This window comes from Lissotriton helveticus, chromosome 12 (assembly GCF_964261635.1).
Source record: "Lissotriton helveticus chromosome 12, aLisHel1.1, whole genome shotgun sequence".
NCBI classification, from domain to species: Eukaryota; Metazoa; Chordata; class Amphibia; order Caudata; family Salamandridae; genus Lissotriton; species Lissotriton helveticus.
This window is the reverse complement of record NC_136073.1, coordinates 918,917,155-918,944,043: the sequence shown is the minus strand read 5'-3', so window position 1 is coordinate 918,944,043 and position 26,889 is coordinate 918,917,155.

The following is a 26,889-nucleotide window of genomic DNA, read 5'->3' as shown; positions in this document are numbered from 1 at the left end:
TCAGATTAATCATGTCCGCTCTGGTTGTTTCCCGGCTGGACTATGCTAATGCCCTTTACAACGGTATCCCGGCCTATAGTCTGCAGAAGCTCCAGCTGGTTCAAAACCAGGCGGCCAGATTGATCTATGGTCTTCCCCGTTCTCACCACTCTACCCCCCTGCTGAAAGCACTACATTGGCTGCCTGTTAAGGAGCGATCTCTTTTTAAGACTGGATGCTTGGTCTTCCAGGCACGTCAAGGGACTGCCCCTGCCTTTATTTCTTCTTTACTTAAAGAATACACCCCTGTTCGCGAGCTGCGCTCATCCACCCAATCACTTCTACATGTTCCCCGATACAGACGCAAGAAATGGGGCGGTTCCAATTTCTCTGTTCTGGCACCTTCCTTCTGGAATTCCCTCCCTGATCATCTGCATCTGGCTACACATTACTCTGTTTTCCGAAAACATCTTAAGACTTTTCTTTTTACCCAAGCTTTCCCAATGTAACTTCCTCTCCTTTCCCTGTTACCCCCTCAGTTCTGGTGTGTGTTACTGCTAATTTTGCCTCCATAGCGCCAAGAAACCGCATGGTGAATGATGCGCTCAATAAATATTTTAAATTCAAATTCAATTCAATTCCTGGCAGGCCAAGGAAGTAGATTTAGATACAACATGGATGCTATGTATCAAATTAACAGCCCGACCTTCTTCAGTTTACTAATATTGAATATATACATCCATCCATCATCCAAAAAAAAGAGATCGAATATTGATACTCTAGCAGCAACACTGGATACATTAAAACTGGCTCACCCACACTCCAACATAATTTTATCAGGAGATTTTAACATGAAATTACTAAATCTTAGGAAAGATAGTCCAACGGGCCACGTTCCATCAAGCAAACAACGTGACACACATGGTAACAGATGCGCTTCCCTGTTGGAAGAACGATCATTGGGCGTGTTAAAGGGCCAAGTGACATCAGAGAGCCACCCAGCATATACCCGGGTAACGCAGAAAACATGCTCTATCATTGATTATTCATTAACAGATTTAGACCTTCTCCCCCACATCACTAACTTTGAAATAAAAGATAGGTCAGAAAGCGACCACCATCCTCAAACCTTCACTTTACTCTTAAATACGGCCGACCCAGCAAAAGACAAAGTGATGTCCCAACTCACAAAATGTTACAATCTGAGACGTTTAATATGGAAAAAGGAAAACATCGGTGACATCATGGCCACATGTATAACCCTTTCGGAGAGTTTTAAAGTCAATCCATCATGCATATAGGCTTGGGAAACCTTTGCTCAAGACCTAAACAAAGAATTCTCAAAAAATGGCCGCAAACCAGGCAGACCAGACCAGAAGGGGTAGGGTGGTTCACCAATAGTTTAAGGAAAACAAAAAAACCAATTGAATAAACATCTAAGGCATTTGCGAACTCGAGGCCCAGAATCCACTCAGGACATTCTCTCACTAATATCAAAATCAAGAAAAGACCTCAAAAGAGAGTCCAAGGTAGCCAAGAAAGCCTTCAGAGAAGAACTCTGGGCAAAACTCCTCCATGCCAGCAAACAAAAAGACTCTAAGCTCTTCTGGGATATAATCAACCAGCTATCGAACGGCAAGAACGGGCACTTCAACTCTGACGTTATGGAGGACATCTGGAAAGCACACATCGAGCAAACATATAATGACATCCTACCTTCAGGAACCACAAATCAGGAAACCCCCATTGCAGTAATAGCTTATGATACACCTACGATTGAACTGCCAGAACCACTTCTGCAAATTTCCCAAGATGGGGTCCTTAAAACCATAAAAAATGTAAGGCCTGAAGGAGCTCCAGGACCTAACGGATTGCCTAACGCATTATTCCGGCACGATCCCCTATTCTGGTCCGACATCCTCACTCCATTATTCACACATGCACTATCGTCAGGTACGGTTCCAGACTCCTGGAGAGGAAGCATCCTTAATACCATATATAAATCTGGTCCACGTTCAGACCCTGCCAACTACAGATTGATCGCACTCATCGATGTTGAAGCCAAGATTTACGTCTCAAACCTGCTGACAGATCTAGAAGACTGGGTGAGCCACACAAACTTGATGATAAACACACAAACAGGATTCCGGCCTGGAATGGGCACCCTTACCAACATCTCCGCGGTCACACTCCTAGCCAATCAAGCCATGGCCAAATCCCTCTCCCTCTACGCCTGCTTTATTGACCTCAAAGCAGCATTCGATAAAGTACAGAGGGCAAAGCTATGGGCCAAAATGCAAAGCTTGGGGGCACCAACAAAACCTTTGGAGGCAATTATCAACCTTTACTCGGACACATGGGTCCAAATAAAAAAAGGAGACGGGTGCAGCATAACAAGTAAGATCCAAACTAAAAACGGGCTGAAACAGGGGTGCGTGCTGGCCCCTTGCCTCTTCAACATCTACACCGCCGACCTCGAGAAATACCTTCAACAAGGGGGAACCTTTTGACTTCTGCAAGCCTCTTGCCGCCACTGTGCCCAGACGCCTACCTGCCTTGCCTGCTCACATCGCCCTCGGTAGAGTGCACTCCCGCCTCCCGCTGCCTGACTCCCCTGCCATCTAGGAGTCCCGGCAGCCGAGTGGAGCGTGGGACGGGGGGGAACAAAAACTACAACCCCCAGCATCCCGAGCGGCGCACTCCGCATCACCAGCGCGCCAGGAGGCGCTGAAATAGCGCGTCACCCCCGTCTCGCGGGACGCCGGGCGAAGCCCGGGCCAAGGGCGGGCCCGTTCTAGCCCGTTACAGACCGGGTAAGACTGGACTGGGCCACCCCACTAACATTTCACCACATTTGTCACTGCCCACTCAGGACTTCTTGATTTCCACTTACTATTTCTGGTTGTGTATTTGTCTATATTGTATTGTATAAGCATGTCTCCTAGAATCACCAGAAATAGTAAAGCTGCGCATGCTGCCCAGATCATAGGTCCTATAGACCAATTCATTGCTAAAGCTAATGATGCTATTAACCAAGGTGTGTTATTGTTAGAGAGAAGGGTTTCTCAAGATCTAGCTATGGCCAGGCGCTCTTCATTGGGCCTACTGGCCTCTGCTTTAACACCACAACGTCCCTTGGTGCCTGACTCTCAATATGAAACTCCGTCAGTACCAGGGACAGTGGACTTATCAGTATCTATTGACCTTTCTGTAACACAAATATCCCAGCTTTCTGCACCTCACCCCTCAAGATCGATCAAGAGAACTCCTATACTTTTTACCAACTTGGAGGAGAACCCTCTATCCCCGAATACTAGGGGCCAACGGGAAGGTGCAATCCCGAAAAACAGAAAGGGGCAAAAAGATAATAAAAACCCTCCCCCGAATACCACTGACTCGCAACAGGTTCTTCAGCCCCAATTTAACGATGAATCACTCTTATTAACTCAGCCTTTACCTTCACCGGAAACTTTAAATCAGCCGAACATCTTAACACTGACAGAAATAATTGATCTTTCATCTGACAATCGTAGCACTGTCCCGGAAGGTATCACAGGCAATGGGCGAACCTCTCCGCTGCAAGATACGCCTATTTTAGCCTCCATAGAGGCTCTAATTAAATTTCATCTTAATCCCATTAAATCGGCGCTATCTAAGATTGAGAAATCACTAGCTACATTGACAATTGATTTAAAAACTAACAACAGTACGACCACCATGCCTGCAGCTCCATTGAACCGGCAACCTAATTCAATACCCATTCCTAAACCGACAAAGTCTGGGGTTACTCTCCCCAATCAAATTCTACAAGTTCCCAAAGTGGTGACTACCACAGCGGTGGTTCACCAAAAACCTGCTCACACAACCAGCCTCAACCCACAGCAAACTCCATCTAATCTAGTTACAAAACAACCTGTTATCCCTTCCTTGCCCGGCCCCCCTGTACAAAAGGCCACTCTTACCGGTCTACCACCAGCACGGCCCGCAGCTAAAACACCAGTCAATAAAAACGCGGCTTACAACATAAGGCGCAATGCCCCCCGCTCAGCTCACCTCCCTCCAGAAGCAACACCGTACGTAGTTATTATGACCGGGGTTCCAGCGTTGCATGTCAACTCTGAGGAACCTGGTTGGTCCTTAAAAAATAAGGTTCTCCATTGGTTGTCGTTGAATCGACCACTTCCCCCGTTTGTCAACAACGGCGTTGTCTCAGTTCGTAGAGTTCCCTGGGTAGGGAAGGAGCAAAAAACCATCCCAGGTGATTGTATCATAATAACTTTCGAAGACCCCCAAACCGTAGAACATATCTGCCCATGGGGTGCCCAAACATCTTCCGAAGGAATTGGCACGAAAAGGTTAGCTTTCTTCTACCCCCCAGCCAATATCCTTCCACCGGCCCCTGAGTGGAACTGGACTCAGGTAGGGAAACGGCATAGAAATCCGGACTGGATAAACTGGCAAGGACACGGAGGCAGAAACACCATGCCTTCTTCGGACTGGAGAGGAGTCCCTACGTTTAACAGGTTTGACTGCTTAGAGATGGTGGACTGACCACCAACAGTCAATGTCCTGGCCGATGGGAACTCCTCCACTTTAGAGTCCCCACCCCCGATGCCAGCAATTTCCGCTGCCACCCAAACACCGTCGCCCATAATTATGCCCCCACCATCATCAGTTACGTTAACTGTTTCAGAGGGTATTCGTACCTCCCAACATGTTGGCTCTCAGCCTTACCCTCATTCCAACAACCTGTGTGTTAACCATCATGAAAGCTTGCCCCTGCCTCCTAGCACTGTCTTGAGTTCTGCACAAGGCAAACTACTCCATAATGGACGGGTAGCATTTACCAACGGACCACCAGTGACCACCTCACTGCCAATATTATTCTGGAATGTAGCTGGTCTGCGACCCAGGATGCTATCGGCATCATGGTTGGCTTTTGCTACTTCTCATACGATAATGTGCTTTCAGGAGACATGGATAACTGATCCACTGCACATACAAGGTTATGTAACATTCCACTCTCCCGCTAGTCCCTCAATACACGGCAGACCAAAGGGGGGTCTTGCGGTGTACGTATCCAATAAGCTTGTAGTTAAGAAAATTTCCCTTCAGTGTACTTCTTTGTATTACCAAATTCTTTTGATTACTTTTAAAAATGGTATGTCATATTGTTTTATTAATTTTTATAACAATCTTTCACCTGCAGAATGTGTTAAAATTGTGTCTGAAATTTCACTTTATGTAGGCGATCTATGTGCAAGGTTTGCATCAACTACATGTAATGTAATCTGGGGAGGGGATTTCAACGCACAATTGTGTTCCCATTATATGAAATCTGACTGTGGCCTCCTAGACGAAAATGATTGCCCTATGACACATTTTACTCACTCCTCTGTAGGAGATTCCTTTAATGGTAGCCTAATGTCATTGGAACTGTCTTTTGCTAATGAATTTACCGACCCCCCGTGGAATTTAATCCCACTTTTCATGGTAGGGGTTGTTTTAGCACCATAGATTTTATATTATGCTCTTATTCATTAAAGGGTACTGTTTCCCGGTTTAGTACAGGATCAGAAATTTCCGGAGACCATTTCCCTAACACGATAGTGCTAGCTCTACCTATGAGTGCACCTCAACCCCTTAAGAAAAGCCTTCTGGCCCAAGAAACATTGTCCATGGCCAAAAATAATGGGTACTGTGTGAAATGGTCAAGAATTGAACCAGTTGAAACATCAACTTCTGTGATCTCAAATGCACTCCCTTGGATTAATACATGTTTAAACGAGGCATCCTCCCCAGCGCAAATTATCACCAGTTTTGGGGAAATTCTGAAAGTCATCCAGCAGGTACTTTCTCGAACCCGTAAACCAGGCTGTCCCAAGGAGCCAGGCTGGTTCAATACGGCTTGCAGAAAAGCTTTAAACGCCTTAAAAAAAGAGCTACATAATCCAATCAGAGACCAAGTAAAAATAGCTAAACTAAGACTTGAATACAAGCAGGCTCAACATAGCTGTAGAAGAGACCATAAGAACGATTTATGGGCCCAATTACACGAGAGTTGTAATAGAAAAGACAGCATTCTATTTTGGAAAACGGTAAAGTCTCCCTTCCTGAGCGAGGGTAGTCCACATCAGTATTTGGATGTAGCTGTGTCTGCGGATGAGTGGGTGTCCCACTATTGTAAAATCTTTAGTGACCCCCCCACAGAATGTGCCGCTCATCCCAACTTTGTACCCGAGCCCATTGAGAAAGGGGAATATCCTATTGACCTTAACTTCTCTCTTGACGAAGTTATAAGCGCACTATCTTCCTCAAAAGCCGGAAAAGCCCCTGGCCCTGATGGCGCACCACTAGATATATTTCTTTTAAACATCGAGTTGTGGTCTCCCATAATCACCCAGCTAATCGCTGCAGTATTAAAAGATGGACTTTTGGACTCTTGGTCCTCTTCCATACTGCTCCCAATCTTCAAAAAAGGCGAGAGAAACAACCCTGCGTGTTACAGGCCCATCTCCCTCCTGGATTCACTGGGTAAAGTCGCGGGCCGTTTAATCCTGGACCGCCTTCAGGACTGGGCGACAGAAAAGAACATCTTAACGGACCTACAGTATGGATTCCGGGAGGGACTGGGCACTGTCGAACAAGCACTAAACCTAACACTTCTAATAGGGAAATATGCTGGAGTTAAACGGGGAAACCTTTTTATGGTCTACGTCGACCTTAGCGCGGCGTTTGATTGTGTAATCCATGCCAAGCTGTGGTCCATTTTGGACGAGTTGGGTGTTGACCCACCTCTTATCAAATTCTTGCGCGAGCTTTATACTGGCGCCTCGGCCCGCGTAAGATTTGGTACTGGTGGAGAGTTGACACCATCTTTTCCAATAAACCGTGGAGTAAGACAAGGGTGCGTCCTCGCCCCTTTTCTATTTAATTTATATACCAACGGCCTGGAAGCGGCCATGCTAGAGGGGAGCCGGGATCTACCTACCATCAATAAGCGCCCGACACCAGCACTCCTCTATGCGGACGACTCCGTAATTTTCGCTAGGACCCTAGTGCAGCTTCAGAAACAGCTGGACAAATATTGCACTTTTATGCTCTCACTTGGGCTAAAGGTCAATAAGACCAAGACCTTTGTCATGCAATCAGGGCCCAAGGTAAAAAGCTCGAAACATCTTTGCATAGACCAATCAAAACTGGAACGCGTTACGGAATACCCCTACTTGGGCATCCTTGTAGACGATAAATTATCATGGAAAAGGGCGATGGTAAATAGAAGATTGCTCTACCAACGTGCAACTTCTGCCCTCGTCTCCTTTTCCAGAAAAATGGGTAAACCATCTCCCTCAGTACTGCTTAAAATCCATCAAGCTAAATGCCTGAGCATCGCCACATACGGAGCCGGGGTTTGGGGCTACGTAAAAACAGATGAACTACAAAAAATTCAAAATGGCTTCGTAAAATATCTCCTGGCTCTCCCGCGGAGCGCCCCCTCTTTTGGATGCCATATAGAGCTTGGGATAGACTATTTAACAGATTATGTTAGGTGTCAACCAATGCTCTTATGGCACCGCATATGGACAAAGCCCCAGTGTCATCTTACGCGTGCCCTGATCTCAGACTGTCTCGAGATGTCGGCCTGGAAAAACATCCCATGGCTGTCTTATGTGGTCAATTTCCTGAAAGACCTTGACCTCATCCAGTACATCATCGAGCCTTCAGCCATCACTGAGATGAGTAGAAAAACCCTGAAAGATCATTGTCTTACTCACCTAAGGGAACTCCGTATGTCCGGCGAAATATCTAAACAATCTAATGCCCATATTTTGATGGTTCAGATGTCTCCAGGTATACAACCATATTTATCGTATCATATATCCAACTATGAAAAGTACCTATTAACGAGGTTTCGCTTTAATTTGTTTGTTCGTTTGGTTACCTTTCCCAAAATGCTAATCTGGTCACACGATTTGGATAAATGTCCATGCGACAAGGTCTCCCCCCAAACAACAATGCACGTAGTACTGTTTTGTCACTACTATGCAGTACCACGCAGGCGCTGGGTTCTACCTTTGTTGCGCCAAATGGGGTTGAGGACCTGTCGCCCGGCGTTTTTAGCCTTGCAGCAGCTCGATTCGCAATATGTGGCAAAGAATTTAGCCGTGTTCTTGAAAACTTGTATAGCCATTCGTAAAACTCTGGAAATGAATTTCGCCTGAATATCAGTACTAACGCTGTAAATGAACAAAAACTGTATTCCTGCTCATTTTATTTTTTATTTCCCTTTTTAATAATTTTTGTATATTACCTAAAATGTACCAATAACAATTGTGATTTTATGATGTATTGTTTAACTATGATGTACTTTTTATGATTGACAAAACGGTTAATCGAATAAAAGAATTGAATTGAATTGAATTGACCTTCAACAAGTCCAAACCGACCCCCCAAAACTGGGCAAAACACCAATCACTAGTCTTCAATACGCAGATGATATTGTCCTTCTATCACAAACACCGATAGGCCTTCAACGATCAATGACCCAACTAGGAGCCTACACCATTGTATCCCAATTAACAATTAATCTCAAGAAAACAAAGGTGCTGTGCTTCTCAAAACATCACAAAATAGGGTCAAAAGGCAAATTAATCTGGAACCTGGGTGACAAACCAATAACCCAGGTGGAATCTTTCAAAAATCTAGGGTTTCATCTTGATCAAAACCTTAACTTCAAATATCAGCTGAACCAAGTGAGAATGAAAGCAAAACAACTTCTCTACGCCTTCAAAATTTTATACAGGAAATTAAAAGGCTGCTCAACAGGGCATGTGTTGAAGGTAATCGCAGCCAAATTCATACCAACCATATCATACGGGTCAGAAATAATGCATACAATAGATGCAGCCGCCCTTAACCAAGCCCAATCAAGCTTTTTCAAGAGGTTGTTCTCAATTCCCCAGCACATTTCTCAAGCCCAGATTCGACCGGAATACGGGCTAAAAAACCAGAATCCAGCCAGACAAGGGGCGGTCGTCAAATACTATTGGCGGATGAGGCAGGCAGAAGATAACACATTAGCCCACTCCTGCTGGGAAGAAATCGAAAAGCAAGCGAGGCTAAATAATTCCATCGCCACGGTCCTAAAATGTTACACCTCGAAGGGGCATGGCACATAAATACTTCCCTCTCTGGCTTCAAAAAGGCAGTAAACAGCGCAACCAAACAAATTTCACAGCTAATGGACAAAACGGCATTCTCAAAGAAAAAACACGCTTGGGCAGTGATTAGTTCTTATCAGCTGCTCAAACCACAACCATACTTGTTAGATCACTTTTCACAACATAAAAAGCATTATCTGACTATTTTACGGTTGGGGTCATTCCCCACGAAGGACCTAACCCCAAAATGGAAACAAGTATGGTTAACAAAAGAATGCCGGCTGTCTGGACAAGGAGAAGAGAGCCTCTTACATCTCCTACGCATCTGCCCCACACTTCTAGAAATTCGGAAAAGGGTCCTCTGCAAGTTGCTGATAAAAAATCAGCTACGGACATGCAGTCATACATTGTCTTGGAGGCCACTCCATTGAACTTACTTGCAAAGCTATTATGCTTTGTAAAATGGCAGCCAAAGAATTAGACAACAAACAAGAATGAACTGGAGTGGTCCAGTTAAGACCGCTTGGACCCTTGGTCTTCTCTTGCACCAACACAATTTCTGGGCCCCTGTTGTATAGTACCGCCTCTCACTGTTTACAATTTCCTTTTAACATGAAAGTTTTATCTAATGTATTATCTATGGATGATTATCCAGGTCATTACAGCAGTGTGTTTTCATTTTTATTTCTTCTTTTTAGTACCTTTTTAACCCTCATCAATTTATCTAATTATGCATTTTGTTTTTTTTAACATGTTTGTATCATTGAACTTCTTCCCTTCTTTTATGATTTTTAACAAGATCAAATAAAAGTATTTTTGACTGACTGACTGGTAATTAAGGTTTGTAATTGGTAATTAAATTTTTTAACTGGTAATTACATTTTTTAATTGGTAATTAATTGTTTTTAATTGGTAATTGATATTTTCTTTGTTAATTACTTTTTATTAATTGGAAATTCAATTTATTAATTGGCAAATCATTTTTTATTAAACATATTTTTTATTTAAAAAATGTGTTTATCATTTTTTAATGGTTAATCAATTTTTTATTAATCTTTTTTTGTTTTGATAAATATTTTAGTGTTCAAAATGTTTTATTTGATAATATGCATTTCTTAAATAATATTTATTGTTATTTATTTTTAATTTATTGTTAATTAATTATTCAATTGTAATTATGTTTTTAGTAATTATTAATGGGTATTTGCAAATGAAGTAGAGTTATTTAAAACTTACATTTTTTATTATTTTATTTATAACAATTATTTATAAGTATGTTATATTTAGCTTCTACGCTATCCAATGCTTACCCTACTGTTGCACTCTCTAGAGTTGGAATAGTAATTTTTACTCCTACGCTATCCATCGCTTTCCCTACTGTTGCACTCTTTTGAGTTGGAATAGTAATGTTTACCCCTACACTATCCAATGCTTTCCCTACTGTTGCACTCTCTGGAGTGGGAATAGTAATTTTTACCCCTACGCTATCCAACGCTTTCCCTACTGTTGCACTCGCTGGAGTTGGAATAGTAATTTTTACCTCTACGCTATCCAACGTTTTCCCTACTGTTGCACTCTCTGGAGTGGGAATAGTAATTTTTACCCCTGCGCTATCCAATGCTTTCCCTACTGTTGCACTCTCTGGAGTGGGAATAGTACTTTTTACCCCTATGCTATCCAACGCTTTCCCTACTGTTGCACTCTCTGGAGTTGGAATAGTAATTTTTACCCCTACGCTATCCAATGTTTTCCCTACTGTTGCACTCTCTGGAGTTGGAATAGTAATTTTTACCCCTATTCTATCCAATGTTTTCCCTACTGTTGCACCCTGTGGAGTTGGAATAGTAATTTTTACCTCTATGCTGATACAAAAGTTTCTCTATTAGTGTGCTCTCTGGAGTGGGAATGGTAATTTTAAATTCTATGCTATCCAACATTTTTATTAATGTTTTTTTTTTACTTATGGATTTTGAATAGTATTTTTATTTATTTAGTTATTTAATTTCTTTTGTATAAATTTAGATAATGTAGTATATAATTAATTTTAAAAATATTAAAGGTAAATTTAAGTTTTTTAACTTTATTAAACACAATTCTTTACTTTTTATTTATGTTTATGTTTTATGTTTGGAAATGTATTTGTAATTTATGATATTTTTTATTCATTTATAAATCATTAAAATAATTATTACAATGTATTGTTAAGTGCGTATATATTATATATTTTCTGTATATGCTTAATTAATGTAATATTATTATATATGTATTATTTATTAATTTTAAACATTGTTAGATATTTTTAACTATGTTTATTTTATTTATTAATGTTATTTATTTATTTTACATTTATATTTTTACAGAAAAAAAACGATATTTTTAACATCGATATTTTTAACATCTATATTTTTTTCCCGATATGTTTGTACTTACCATGTTGTAGATAGGATGTCGATATTCTTGCCTTCGATATTTCTGCATCGATATTCCTGTAGGTCGATATTTTCAACGTCGATATTTTGTCAGTGATTCGTTTAAAAATAATTGAGCAATGCTGCTTCAAAATGTGGTGCATAACAGTGCATTATTTACTTTGCCACATAATTTGTTCCTCCCATGCCACTTAATTCCAGCAGCCTTGATTATATTTAGGGCTCCTGGTTTTCCATTTTTACGGATATTTACATATAAATACAGACGGAAATCTATATAGTATGGAGTAGTGTGGCTCACTGGTTAGAGGCGGCAGGCCTGAGAGCAGAAGTCAGCCTGGGACCAGGGTTCAATTCCCGACGCGGCCGGGTCGTGGACCTTGGTCAGCGGACTCGATAATTCTCGCTTCGGTGCTTACTCTAATCAGGGGTTCCACTTGGCAACTCTGGGCATTAGCTTGCCTCATCTCCACAACGGCCCCACCAATTCCGGGGATGCCTGGCTCCACCTTGGGGACTCCTGGCAAGGGACCATCCCACAGGGAAAGCCAGGACGGGTTCCCCAGAGTTATACAGCGCCGGGACGCCCCGTTGCTGGGGCAGCTGTGCGCTTTACAAGTATACTACATTTACAAGTATACTACATTTACAAGTATACTACATTTACATATATAGAAACGGCAAAACACTAGCAAATGGTGCCCCGCTGTCGCTGCATGCAGTTTCCTTGGCACGCCGAAATTCATTTAAATCCCTTCCAATCAGGGTCTTTTAGCGCCCTCATGTGTCGCGCCATTCCATGATGATTGCCTAGTTAGCACGAGGGTTAACAAACTAGTGGGGGTGGGATGGTGATTGGACCGACCGACTTGAGAGCCATGCTTCAGCCCCTCTGCGAGGCCCCCCTGCGGCTTTAAGCGTCCTCCTGCTGCAGCCAGGGATGAGAGTCATGTGTGCTCTTAGATTCGGTAGCTCAGAGAGCTGCACAACTACATTTATACATTTCTACGTCACACATTTTAAAAACATTAAGCATTACGTGACGTCCCTTCCCTCGATTGTTCTTCAAGCTTATGCTAAAGCTGTGTTGTATACTTGAATGTAGCGCGAGCACTTGTAACTCAGTAGAGATTACAGGGAGGAAGTTAACAGAGATAACAAGAGAGGCTGCAAAACAGAGAGAGAGCAAGAGGGACACAGCAAGGAGGTAGCACAAGAGTGGAGCATAGTGGACAAGAAGAGCACATGAAAAGAGAACGGGGGTTGGGGGGCTGGAGCTGAGAAAAAGAAGAACTGAAGCCTAGTGTACGGAGAGAGGCCAAAAGGGGCCAGAGAGGGCAGGAACTTAAGGGACGCCGAAGCAAGGGACTACAGGAGAAAAACCGACAGGAGAGCAGAAACTGGAAGAGAGTGAACCACCCAAAGAAGGGTGGAGAACGGGCCAGAAGAGCATCTCATGCTGGCGGCGGCACCGACACAGATATAAATAAGGCCTGCAGCTGCGTGGTGATGGCAGAGAGGCTGGCGGGCAGGTATGTGCCAGACCTGGACCCTCTCAGCACGCCAGACACGACCAAGGCCACTGTATCTTGGGCCAGCCTCGGTGCAACCAGGAACTGCTGGAGCCGACACTAGCTTTGTGGTGAAAAACATAGTGCCAACTGGTCTACCGATGGCATCCAAGCACTTAACTACTGGTGCCACTATACCCGCACAGTACCACGCACCAGCAACACCAACACTGCTAAGACCCTACTACCAGCCTTTTGAGACACCATTACACAGGCAAGCAAAGTAATACACAATCAGAGGCACTGCATCTCAATCCTATCAGAGCACCACACTGAAACCTTACAGCTGCTGTCTCTCTAACTTCCTACCATCATTAACTCATTCTCTGCCCTGATGCTGCCCTATTTTTCACGCACTTTAACCCCTTCACTGCGGCAGCTATTCCGCCGCAGTGCTAAGGGGGCGGGGCGGCCGCGCAGCGGGCGCATGCTGGTGACGGAACCGCTCCGTCACCAACCGCAGTTGCGCTGTGCTCATGACGGAGCGGTTCCGTCATGGCCCCGCCCGCTCAATGGAACGCTCAGCGCAGGCGCGGAATCCGCTCCGTGCAGGCGTGCCGAGCGGGCCATGACGGAACCGCTCTGTCATCAGCACAGCGCCACCGCAGCTGATGACGGAGCGGTTCCGTCATCAGCAGGGGAGGGGTTAACAGTGCTTGGAATGTGCATCTAAACTTGAGATAGAGGGGTGCTTTTTCAATCGTACTTGTTAGGTCTGGTGGCTTAGTGGACAAATGTGTCCACTGTAGGGGCATGTTGTTGTTCTCATGGTTACAGGTTCAAATCTGGGTTGGCCCACTCAGTCCTTCATCCTTCTGAGGTCGATAAAACGAGGATCGTTGGGTAACAGTACACATCTGCTATTCGGTGTTAAGATGCATTATCAATTTAAATAAATGCGGAAAAAAACTAGCTGAAGCGGCGTCTTTTGCGTGTGGCAAAAATAAATGTGGATAAATACAGAAACAATGCCCAAAAAATAAATATGGATAAATACAGACAGAAATGGCAAAAAAATAAATACCATAAAACCGGGAGCCCTAATTATATTATAGTACACCCGAGTCATTCTGCACAGCACACATCCTAAGCTCACCTGCCTGAAAGTGCTCTCATATGCATTAATGAAGGGGTCTCCTCAGGAGGGCAAACTGGTCAGTGTTATTTGTCAAAATGATATAGACATTAATTAGGATTGGAAACTTCCCAGTGAACAAGTTCTTGGTGCCTGAGTTTAGGACGCAGAAGCCACATGAAAAGCTTGTAGCATGTTAGAGTTGAAGGATCCCAGCTAGAACTCGGCATCTGGATTAACCCTTATTTAGGTCCAGCCTGAGTCAATGCGCTTGCACATTGCTCTGGCGAGATTATAGTAAGCGGAAAAGAAAAGTCTACCAAAACGGCTGCGGATCGCATACAGTTCATGTTATCTATGCGCGTGCACGCCAGCCACATAACACACCACCATTTGTGTGTGCCTCGGCATCAGACTTCAAAGACTGCCGCTCCCCCGCCCCCCCACAGCATATCTTTCCCTTTCATGCTTCCGTACTTATTTTGCTTTGCTGAAGGTAGCGTGAATATCTCAGTGAATGAGAGCTTGCCCCAATAATATCTAATTGTAAATGTCTCACTAGCAGGAAGTGAGACTTCAGGACCATCTTTGGTTTATTTTAATCATCAACGTCCCTCATCTCTTCGCTCAGCCAAATGACAATAGGAAAAAAACGCAATCTAAAAAAATCAAAATGTTTCCCAACCTGACATGGCCGCCTCCTACAAGATGTGGTCTAGTCAATTTCCTCTCATTTCCACTTGTATTTCATCATTATTATTTGATCCAATTTCAGTCTAATATGTAACTACTCCGTTACGCCATTTGGAATCACTAGCACGGCCTCGGCATTCGACTTCAAAAGAAGCCGCTTTCCCGCTCCCCCCCCCCATCAGACTTCAAAGGAAGCCGCTCTCGCGCCAACGCAATGCCGAGAGCTTGTTTTAAGAAGGTATTACTTTGAGTGCCTGAAAGTGCTTCCCTGAGGGGCAGCTCAGCGCAAAACCACGGAATACACAATGGAGCTCCAGAAAAGTACAACAAGCCCTAAATTTGGTATTTAGGGGCAGATTTATGTTAACTGGGATGCGCCAGTTAATGTGCGCCACAGTACGCCACAGCTCCGCCACCCATGGTGCGCCGCATTTATAATGCGGCGCACCATGGGGCAAAAACGGCACAGATGCGTGACGCATCTGTGGCGTTAAGGTGGCGCATTACTGGAGTTGCGTCGCAAGTGCGACGCAGCTCCAGCAAGGCTCGGGGGTGCCCCATCTTAACAATGCTGCGTCAAGACCTACGCCTGCTTCAAGCAGGCGCAGGCTTTTGACGCAGCATTGGCCAGAAAGTGACTGAGTGAAATCTCATAGATTTCACTCAGCCACTTTTGTGAGGCGCACCTGCCCCGGAACGCCCACCCTGCGCCGGAACACCCACAAGCGGCGCAGGGCTTTACAACGTGACACATCTGCCTAGATGCGTCACGTTGTAAATCATTCGTAGGGATGTGCCACGTTTACGCCGCCTTGCGTGAAACAACAGCGGCGTAAACGTGGCGCAAGGGCTTAATAAATCTGCCCCTTAGTTTACAAAAGCCCAACCACTTTGTTTGTTTGCCCTCGTGATGCGTGTGGGGTGCTGGAAATAAGCAATGTTGCTTTAGTCACTCCTTTTTAGCTACTCATTAAAACATGTATAACTTCTTTTCTCCGATTTGAGTAATTAGTTCTCTTTGGGGCAGCGTCAAATTTGCAATGTCAGCTGAATGTAAACTGTTGCCATAGTGTTCTCTCCGGTATCGAACAAGACACTTCTTTGACTGTTGCTCATGTTATCCAGCACTCTTCCTTCGTCTGTCTCTGACAGTCAGAGGGGGCAGATTTATGAAGGACTTGCGCCGCCGGTGCGTCACTTTATTTGACGCAACGGTGGCGCAAACAATGCACCCTATTTACAACGTGACGCATCTAGGCAGATGCGTCACGTTGTAAAGCCCTGCGCCACTTGTGGGCGTTCCGGCGCAGGGTGGGCGTTCCGGGGCAGGTGCGCCTCGCAAAAGTGGCTGAGTGAAATCTATAAGATTTCACTCAGTCACTTTCAGGCCAATGCTGCGTCAAAATCCTGCGCCTGCTTGAAGCAGGCGTGGGTCTTGACGCAGCATTGTTGAGATGGGGCACCCTCGAGCCTTGCTGGAGCTGCGTCGCGCTTGCAATGCGCCACCTTTACGGCACAGATGCGTCACGCATCTGTGCCGTTTTTGCTCCATGGTGCGCCGCATTGTAAATGCGGCGCACCATGGGTGGCGGAGCAGCGGCGCAAGATGACTGGCACATCACTGGGTATGCGCCAGTCATCATAACTCTGCCCCAGAGTCTTTGGCGTTGATACAATCTGAGAGCACTCGATGGATAGCCCCTCCTTTAGATATAAAGCTGCTGATCTTTACTTCTTCATTTGCTTTGAGTTCTACTAAACATTTTTACTAATCACTCTTTTGAATGTTATGCTGAAGGGTCTTGGTGGTGCATGCTGAGCGGCTCGAGCAGCTCTGAATCTGCCTTCCACTATTTTCAAACCCACCCCCTAGCAATTTAAATCAGCCAACACACACGTGTGCAAGTCCTCGGAGCTTAATAATGCGAGAGCGTCAGAGCCCTTTACATCTCACCACTCATTCACGTTGGTCGGCTCGGGGGAGATAAAGAGATTTGGCAGGAATCACAGGATGTGACCGAGACTCGAACCCGGGTCCTCCTGGGCTGCGGTCGAGCGCCCTAGCCGTTAGGCCACCTCCTGAGCCCATGAAAAACTTTGCCCTCTTCTGCCACCAGGTTCACTTTTACGGGGGAAATAAAGTTCTGTCAGTCTTGAAAAAAAAACAACCGCCTCAGGTGTGAGCGGTTACTCTGCAGGTATTTCAAGGCCGGGCCCGAGCCGAGCCGAGCTGACCCTGATTGTGGCTCCGCTTTGGATTCCGGCTCTGAGTGTTTGCCTGTGAACCCAGACCCTGCTGCCTCTGCTCGGACCCAGACCCAGACCCTGCTGCCTCTGCTCGGACCCAGACCCAGACCCTGCTGCCTCTGCTCGGACCCAGACCCAGACCCTGCTGCCTCTGCTCGGACCCAGACCCTGCTGCCTCTGCTCGGACCCAGACCCTGCTGCCTCTGCTCGGACCCAGACCCTGCTGCCTCTGCTCGGACCCAGACCCTGCTGCCTCTGCTCGGACCCAGACCCTGCTCGGACCCAGACCCTGCTGCCTCTGCTCGGACCCAGACCCTGCGGCCTCTGCTCGGACCCAGACCCTGCTCGGACCCAGACCCTGCTCGGACCCAGACCCTGCTGCCTCTGCTCGGACCCAGACCCTGCTGCCTCTGCTCGGACCCAGACCCTGCTGCCTCTGCTCGGACCCAGACCCTGCTGCCTCTGCTCGGACCCAGACCCTGCGGCCTCTGCTCGGACCCAGACCCTGCTGCCTCTGCTCGGACCCAGACCCTGCTGCCTCTGCTCGGACCCAGACCCTGCGGCCTCTGCTCGGACCCAGACCCTGCGGCCTCTGCTCGGACCCAGACCCTGCGGCCTCTGCTCGGACCCAGACCCTGCTCGGACCCAGACCCTGCTCGGACCCAGACCCTGCTCGGACCCAGACCCTGCTGCCTCTGCTCGGACCCAGACCCTGCTCGGACCCAGACCCTGCGGCCTCTGCTCGGACCCAGACCCTGCGGCCTCTGCTCGGACCCAGACCCTGCGGCCTCTGCTCGGACCCAGACCCTGCGGCCTCTGCTCGGACCCAGACCCTGCTCGGACCCAGACCCTGCTCGGACCCAGACCCTGCTGCCTCTGCTCGGACCCAGACCCTGCTCGGACCCAGACCCTGCTGCCTCTGCTCGGACCCAGACCCTGCTGCCTCTGCTCGGACCCAGACCCTGCTGCCTCTGCTCGGACCCAGACCCTGCTGCCTCTGCTCGGACCCAGACCCTGCTCGGACCCAGACCCTGCTGCCTCTGCTCGGACCCAGACCCTGCTGCCTCTGCTCGGACCCAGACCCTGCTCGGACCCAGACCCTGCTGCCTCTGCTCGGACCCAGACCCAGACCCTGCTGCCTCTGCTGTGCCTGCTGTGCTCCTGCTGTGCTCCTGCTGTGCTTGCTGCCTCTGACCTGCCCGAGATGGCCGCCGCCGCCCCCTGGGACGCGAGGTTCTTCTTCCTCTAGAAGCTCCTGCGGGAGGCCTGCCGGCGGCTGCTCCAGCACCTGACCCTGGAGGTGCCCCTGACCCCGGGGGCCGGGAGCTGCTGCGCCAGGAGGCCGCGTACCTGCTGGAGTCCGTCCGCCGCCTGCCCGCCCCCCACCAGGCCGCCCAGGTGACCCCGCTGCTGCTGGTGGCCTGTGGCTGCGGCTTCGACCTGCTGCCCCCCGCCGACCAGCAGGCCCTGGCCGACCGCCTGCTCCAGCGCCTGGACCCGGCCCTCTTCAGGCGGGTGCTGGGGGCCGCGCGCCAGGCCGTGCTGAAGGAGCGGAGGGTGCGGGCCCTGGCTGACCCGAGGGCCCTTCAGCACCAGCTGTTCCAGCAGCTGCAGGAGCTCCTGGAGTGCCTCTTCCTGCCCCAGCTCTGGCTGCACCAGGACTATGAGGCCACCCTGACGGACCCCGCCCGAGCCGCCACCCAGGAGACGGTGCAGCTGGCCTTCGGGGAGGCCAGCTCCAGGATTGGGGTCTACATCCGCTGCCTCCTGGACCCCCAGACCCCGCAGGCGCTGCGGGACGCGGCCGCGCCACTCTAGGCCATCTGGGGGGCGGCCCAGGCCACCGCCCCTGGAGCCCTGACCACCACCAAGGCCAACCGGGCCTGCCTGCTGGTCCTGCTCCAAACCCAGGAGGCGCCAGCGGCAGTGGGCGCAATGCTGGAGGGCCACAGCCTCTGGGGCTCCAAGCTCGGCCTCTACCCTCCGGCCTGGGGGCTGCCCCCCCCCCCGGGAGGCGAGGGTCTGCTTCCTGACAGTGCAGCCGCACTGGTGACTTTAAAGGCCCGCTGCACATCTGCAAATAAATGAGTGTTGATTGCACCCCCGAGTCTGTGGTAGTCTGTGCGCAGCGGCGGGGGGAGCGCAGGGGGGGGGGGGGGGGGCTTGTGTCTCAAGGGGGGGGGTGCGAGGGCATGTATCATGGTCGGGAGGGGGGAGTGTTTAATTGCACTTGAAATAATAATTCAACTCGACTGATTGAATGATCCGCGCGCACCTGGCCGCAGCCGCCCCTGTCTGAAGCCCCCTCAAATGTCCTCCTTCCAGGGGTCATCTGGCGAGTCCCGCTGGAGTGAAGGAAGGATGGAGGCGCTGCCAGGAATGCGCTCCCAGCCTGGGGCTTTGCTGAGTCCACACCCTCGGATGGGGCCCTGCGCCCGGGGTCAAGGGTGGCTCCATGCCCTCTGATGCTCCTCGAGGGGGCGCTGCTGCCCCTGTCTGAAGCCCCCTCAAATGTCCTCCTTCCAGGGGTCATCTGGCGAGTCCCGCTGGAGTGAAGGAAGGATGGGGGCGCTGCCAGGGGGGGGGGGGGGGTCGTGTCACCTCCGCGCTGTACAGATGTCTTCAGTCCAAAGGTGCCGCTGAAGGGCCCTGTTTCTCAGCAGGGGTCCCTTTGATGGTCTTAAAGGGGCCCCAGTAATCCACCGGATCCTGAGGGGCTCCAGCGGGGGTGCCGGGGCGCTCACCCTCGGATGGAGCCCTGCGCCCGGGGTCAAGGGTGGCTCAATGCCCTCTGATGCTCCTCGAGGGGGCGCTGCTGCCCCCCTTGAGTTGGGCTGGATGTGCTGAGGGGTAAACCTGAGCTTCCACGGGCTCCAGCCTGCGCGTGGGAGCCTCGGGGGGCCCCCCTTGGGCCAGGGCACTGCCTGGCAAGCGTGACGGAGGGCAGGGCTTTAAGAGGGACGAAAAAACTGGGGGGGGGGGGGCGGCTCTCAAAGGGGCGTGGCTTTAAAACACTCGCTAAAAATCCAGAGAAAATGACTGAAGGATTTCCCTTCCCCACCAGGCTGACCTGGCATGACGTCATGCCGTGGCTTCTCCACCAGTGGGAAGTGAGCAGTGTGGGCAGGGCACACCCAGGAGCTGCCCGTCTCGAAACGGGTCTCCATCGGGCACTTTATCCCGTTTCGAGGCCCCCTTTAAAAAACTGCCGGGGCTCAGACCCCTGGAGACCCGGCCCACTTAAAGCCCTGCGCTCAGGTGCTGGGGGGGTCGTGAGATCGCTCTAAACCTTGCGGCAGCAGTTCAAGGGGGTCCCCAAGTGTCCTTGTAGGCCCCAAGCCCGTCCATTCCCTGCCAAGCAGCCGTGCCACCCCCGGCCCCGAGGAAGGTGGGCTACTCCCTCAGCAACAAGCAGACGGCGGGAAGCCTGGACACAAGGCAGCTGCACCAGTCCCTCTCCCAAAAGAGATGCCCCCAGCCAGTGGTGGCTGGTGGAATTTGAAAGTGGTGAGGCGGTGGGGCGTATGCAGAACGAATCAACGTATGCTTAACTCTTCTATCTGTCCTGCCTGTCACTGTTCCCATTTTTCTTTCTCTAAAAGTCATTCTGCCGATGTTACGTTTCGGTCTTGGTTTGTCTTTTTCCATTCCACTCCGTATGCCTGCCTGTATCTTAGTGGTTGCTTGTATTTTACTCTAGGTGTCTGCTTTTCTATCTCTGTGTCTTTCACTGTTAGCCTGTTTATGCCTTACTTTGTCACGTTCTGTCATTCTGTCGATTTCACTGTCTTTCTGAGTATGTCTGGTGCCCCGTCTGTCTCTCTCTCTACGTTGGTGATAACTCAGTAGGCCTCACAACCTCGTTCTTTTATACCCCTAAAGTAGCATATTAATGATAAAGAGCTGAAGATTATATTTCATATTTTATCAGGCCACTCTGATACACACATTAAAAACAGACGGGCTCTTAAAATGTGAGGTCGCCGTATTTTTGCAGAGCCCCAGTAATAAGTTCATAAACCGTTTTTGCTGTGAAGGTTATCGTAAGTAAACCAAGTGAATGGGTGCCGCTGCAGTACAAGAAATATGAACGGTGTTAAATAACCCGGAAACCAATGTGAAACCAATCCTCTGAAACCTCTCTGGTCAGTGGTCACCCATAAAACCTCATCACTGTCACAGTGAAAATGTGGCGTCTAGGATGCAGCGTTTATTCATTCACAGCAGGCAGGAAAAGGTGGCAGCACTTACGTTTAATCTTGGAGTGTTACTGTATGTCTACTCGCCACATATCGTACCTTGTGTGCACCCACACGCGTTTCACACCCTAAGCATATGCAAATGACCCCTGGCCCCAGCATGGCACGGCGATTCCAAGGGACGTCACCGGCAGTGGGTGCCAACATGCTGGGTTTGATCCATGCCAGCCCGGCCTTCCAAGCCTCTCCGGAGAATGCGACTTCCGTTCTCAGAACCTCGCCCAGGCCAGACATGTTACCGTGCATTCTGGGATTTGTAGTTCTGTGGCCTGGGCTAGAAGTCTCAGAACGCACGCTGCAGCGAGGGGGCCGTAGCAGTCACTCCCGCCCTCTGTCTGTCTGTCTCCCGCCCTCAGTCTGTCTGTCTGTCTCCCGCCCTCAGTCTGTCTGTCTGTCTCCCGCCCTCAGTCTGTCTGTCTGTCTCCCGCCCTCAGTCTGTCTGTCTGTCTGTCTGTCTCCCTCAGTCTGTCTGTCTGTCTGTCTGTCGCCCTCTGTCTGTCTGTCTGTCGCCCTCTGTCTGTCTGTCTGTCGCCCTCTGTCTGTCTGTCTGTCGCCCTCTGTCTGTCTGTCTGTCGCCCTCTGTCTGTCTGTCTGTCTGTCGCCCTCTGTCTGTCTGTCTGTCGCCCTCTGTCTGTCTGTCTGTCGCCCTCTGTCTGTCTGTCTCCCGCCCTCAGTCTGTCTGTCTGTCTGTCTGTCTCCCTCAGTCTGTCTGTCTGTCTGTCTGTCGCCCTCTGTCTGTCGCCCTCTGTCTGTCTGTCTGTCGCCCTCTGTCTGTCTGTCTGTCTGTCTGTCTGTCTGTCGCCCTCTGTCTGTCTGTCTGTCGCCCTCTGTCTGTCGCCCTCTGTCTGTCTGTCTGTCGCCCTCTGTCTATCTGTCGCCCTCTGTCTGTAGCCCTCACTGTCTGTCTGTCGCCCTCACTCTGAGTGAGGGCGACAGACAGACAGAGTGAGGGCGACAGACAGAGTGAGGGCGACAGACAGAGTGAGGGCGACAGACAGACAGTGAGGGCGACAGAGTGAGAGCGTCAGACAGTCTTTGTCTGTCTCCCTCACTCTGTCTGTCTGTCTCCCTCACTCTGTCTGTCTGTCTCCCTCACTCTATCTGTCTGTCTCCCTCACTCTGTCTGTCTCCCTCACTCTGTCTGTCTGTCTCCCTCACTCTGTCTCTGTCTGTCTCCCTCACTCTGTCTCACTCACTCTGTCTCTGTCTGTCTCACTCACTCTGTCTCTGTCTGTCTCCCTCACTCTGTCTCTGTCTGTCTCCCTCACTCTGTCTCTGTCTGTCTCCCTCACTCTGTCTCTGTCTGTCTCCCTCACTCTGTCTGTCTGTCTCCCTCACTCTGTCTCTGTCTGTCTCCCTCACTCTGTCTCTGTCTGTCTCCCTCACTCTGTCTCTGTCTGTCTCCCTCACTCTGTCTCTGTCTGTCTCCCTCATTCACTCTCTCTGTCTCCCTCATTCACTCTCTGTCTGTCTCCCTCATTCACTCTCTGTCTGTCTCCCTCACTCACTCTCTGTCTGTCTCCCTCACTCACTGTCTGTCTGTCTCCCTCACTCACAATGTCTGTCTGTCTCCCTCACTCACAATGTCTGTCTGTCTCCCTCACTCACAATGTCTGTCTGTCGCCCGCCCGCCCTCCCTCCCTCTGTGTCTCTGTCGCCCTCCCTCCCTCTGTCTCTCTCCCTCCCTCACTCTGTCTGTCTGTCTGTGTCGCCCTCCCTCACTCTGTCTGTCTGTCTGTGTCGCCCTCCCTCACTCTGTCTGTCTGTCTGTGTCGCCCTCCCTCCCTCTGTCTCTCTCCCTCCCTCACTCTGTCTGTCTGTCTGTGTCGCCCTCCCTCACTCTGTCTGTCTGTCTGTGTCGCCCTCCCTCACTCTGTCTGTCTGTCTGTGTCGCCCTCCCTCACTCTGTCTGCCTGTGGTTATCACAGCACTTTACAGACACAAAGAAAAAGAAAAAGTGCTTAACATCACCGCACATGAGGGTGCCTAAAGATAAAAGCAAAGACTAAATACTTATGTATCCAGTGAGGGAAGAGATGCAGGTAGTTTACACAGTCAGGTAATCACTATCCTTGAAGATCAGAGTGAGGGGGGGGGAGTCCATTAGGTTATTGATGTCTAGGTTGGTTGCCCTTGGTCGGTAAAGTATTGGGTGAGGAGAAGTTTCGGGTCCTTTTTTGAAGCAAGACAAGGAGGGGTTGCTTCAGAGGTCAATAGGGAGTGTGTTCCACATCCTGGGTACGTTGCCGGAGGGCCGGTATTGGGTCATTTCTTTTTCAGTTTCGGAGGGATGAGAAGAAGTGAGTTGGTGCTTCTCAGAGTTCTGGATTTTCCTACTTTTACTAGTTTGCTGTTTAGCTCCTTCCATGCTCATGACGGAACGGTTCCGTCATCAGCGTCGGTGCTCCGGTGCTGATGACGGAACATTTCCGTCATGAGTCAATATGATTTATGACCCTTCAGCACTGCAGCGAAATTCGCGCAGCACTGAAGAGGTTAGGTAGTTGGGGGATTGGGCGTGAAGAGCCTTGTGAGTGATGCAGACCAGTTCGTAAATAAATCTACCCTCTATGGGAAGCCAGTTGAGGGTTGGTGAGATGTGTTCAAATCTTTTTACACCAGTTATGACTCGAGCTGCCATGTAAAAGATTTACCTTAGGGGGGCTAGGTGAGCTTTTGGAGACCCTGTTAGGATAGCATTTTCATATTCAGTTTAGAAAGGACTAAGGATTGTATGATTGTCTTTAGATATGAAAGATAAAGCACACTTTTTGCAGAGTTCTTGTTTTTGTTCTTCGTTGACCAGTTCTTATCCAGGGTAATGCCAAGTGACTTTTCCGAGTCTGATAGGACGAGGGAGCTGTTTAAAGCATCAAGCTCCTTGAGCCAGTCTTGAAATGGTCGGTGGTTACTTTTCGGAGAGAACAGTATTAATTCTGTTTTGTCTGGGTTCAGTTTTAAGTAGTTTACGTTAAGCTGTGTTTGCATCTTGGTTAGGGTGACATTGAGGTGTTGGACGTCACCGGGTGACTTAATTTTGTAGTAGACTTGTGTGTCATCTGCATATAGGCGGTATTGAACCCCTGCTGTTTCAGAATAATTGCGAGACGTTCCATGAAGACATTGAAGAGGGATTGTGAGAGGATCGATCCTTGCGGGACTCCTAGTTTGACTCATGTTGGTACAGAGAGGCAGGAGTTGATTTTAATCTGTTGCAAACAGTGCTGCAAGAAGGAAGTGAACTATTCTAATACTGTGCCATTAATGCCAGCGCGCCTCTTTAGAGTCTCAAGTAAAGCTCGGTGGTTGATTGTGTCAAATGCTGCGGATAAGTCAATAAGGATGAGGAGGCAGGCTTCACCTTCATTTAAGGCTATGTGGATGTCATCTGCAATATTGTGCATCGCGGTTTCGGTGTACAACCTTTCCTGTAACCCGAATGAAAGGTGTTGAGAAGGTTGAAGTTATCCATATGTTTGTTAAGTTGTTGGAGAACGCACTTCTCCATTGTTTTGGCTAGGAACGGAAGGTTGGAGATAGGTCTGAGGTTGTTGAGCTCGTTGGGGTTGGCCCCTGGGTTTCTTGAGTATAGGTGTGATTTGTTCCAGAAGATGGGAATCTGGGACACGACCTGAAGTGAGAGGAGTTGATGATTTTTGTCCAGAAAGGGGTAATAATGTAGTTGAATTTTTTTAAAACATTTTTTTTTTTTTACTAGTGTGGATGGGAGGGGGTCCATAGTGTGGGAAGTAGGCTTTAAGCTTGCAACTATTTTGAAGACTTCGATTTCCGCCATGAGTTTGAATTTCGACCAATTAGCGTCATTAGATCGAGCCTAGAGCAAAACACCCTCTTAGAATCGCTCTGGACTTTTCACACACTTCTGCGTATGAAAAGGCCTAAGGCTTGTGGTTACGAGCAGCGGCGTGCAGTGTGCCATCTGTTTTGTGTTGGATTTCACAGAAGCGCGCGCATGGGACGCTGCAGCTTCTAAAAGTTCTGAGTTTGCTCCTGAAACTGATGCTAATGGGGTGACCTTTCTTACCCTGGTTTCACCCTTTCTTCTGCCCTGTTCCTTAAACCTGCTATACTGTGTTCCTTATAATCTTCTATTATCTCTTCCCATCTCTTGTCCTTTATTCGAACTAGGCCCCCCCCTCTCTCTCTCTCTCTCTCGAGTTCACATGTTTACTAATTAGATGCATTTTGTTTGAATTCACTGTAAATCGAGTCAAATGATTCGATTCAGTCACTCTTTGCCGCAAAAGGAGTCCCACACCAGAGTTATTATTCTATAGAAACAGGCAGTCAGTTCAGTAAACAAAATAAACCGAACAAACAGAGACGTGGTCACCGCATCCACCCGACAGTGCTCGCACAAGTGAAGTGCACTCAGTGCACATGTGTATGACATACCTAGAACTGAACCTCCCTCATGGCTTTGGTACAATATTTATGTACATATGTGGTATCTGTAGATCGCAAACCTACCCTAAAGGCAGCGGAGCGCAATACACGGGCAAAGGTAAAGCAAAGTCCATCAGTGATCGGAGGGGTGTCTGGGTTCAGGGAACTGAAGTCTATTGTTATTGCGTTGTGATATTGTCATTTTTTTAAGGTGACGTGTTCTGCACTATGCTGAACTCTAACAGAATTAAAGGTGTTGTCCCCCGATCCTGGGTGCATGCATAGATGGAGCGCGCTTTAGCGTATCACGATAACTCACATTATTATATGCTACACAATTACACGGCACTCAATGCAACATACACTCCAAATACCACTCAGTGCCACTTAATTACACACCACATAATTACACTCTACTGAATGCAGCATACACTCAACGCAATACCACTCAGTGCCACATAATTATATGCTACATAATTACACTGCGCACAATGCAACACACTCCACATAAAACCACTTAGTGCCACATAATCACACGTCACAAATACACTCTACTCAATGCAACAAATAAACTCCACATAATACCACTCAGTACCACATAATTACAAGACTCATAATTACTCTACTCAATGCAACATAGATGCACTCCACATATTACCAGTCAGTGCCACATAATTACAAGACTCATAATTACTCTACTCAATGCAACATAGATACACTCCACATATTACCACTCAGTGCCACATAATTACACGCCACATAACACTGTACTCAAAGCAACATAAATACACTCCACATAAATGCACTCTATACCACATACCACCAATCAACATAAATACACTCCACACCATGACACAATTTCACTAAGCATAATTTCACTCAACACCACAGTTCCAGGCCACACAAATGAACTCCACACATTTCCAATATGCACCGCATAATGACACTCCAAATAACATTTCAACTCCACAATGTACCTTCAATCCACACCATATAGTGTCACCACCTGAGCATCAAACATCATTCACCACCACCATTTTGTATCAGCGCACCACCCAAGTAAGCATC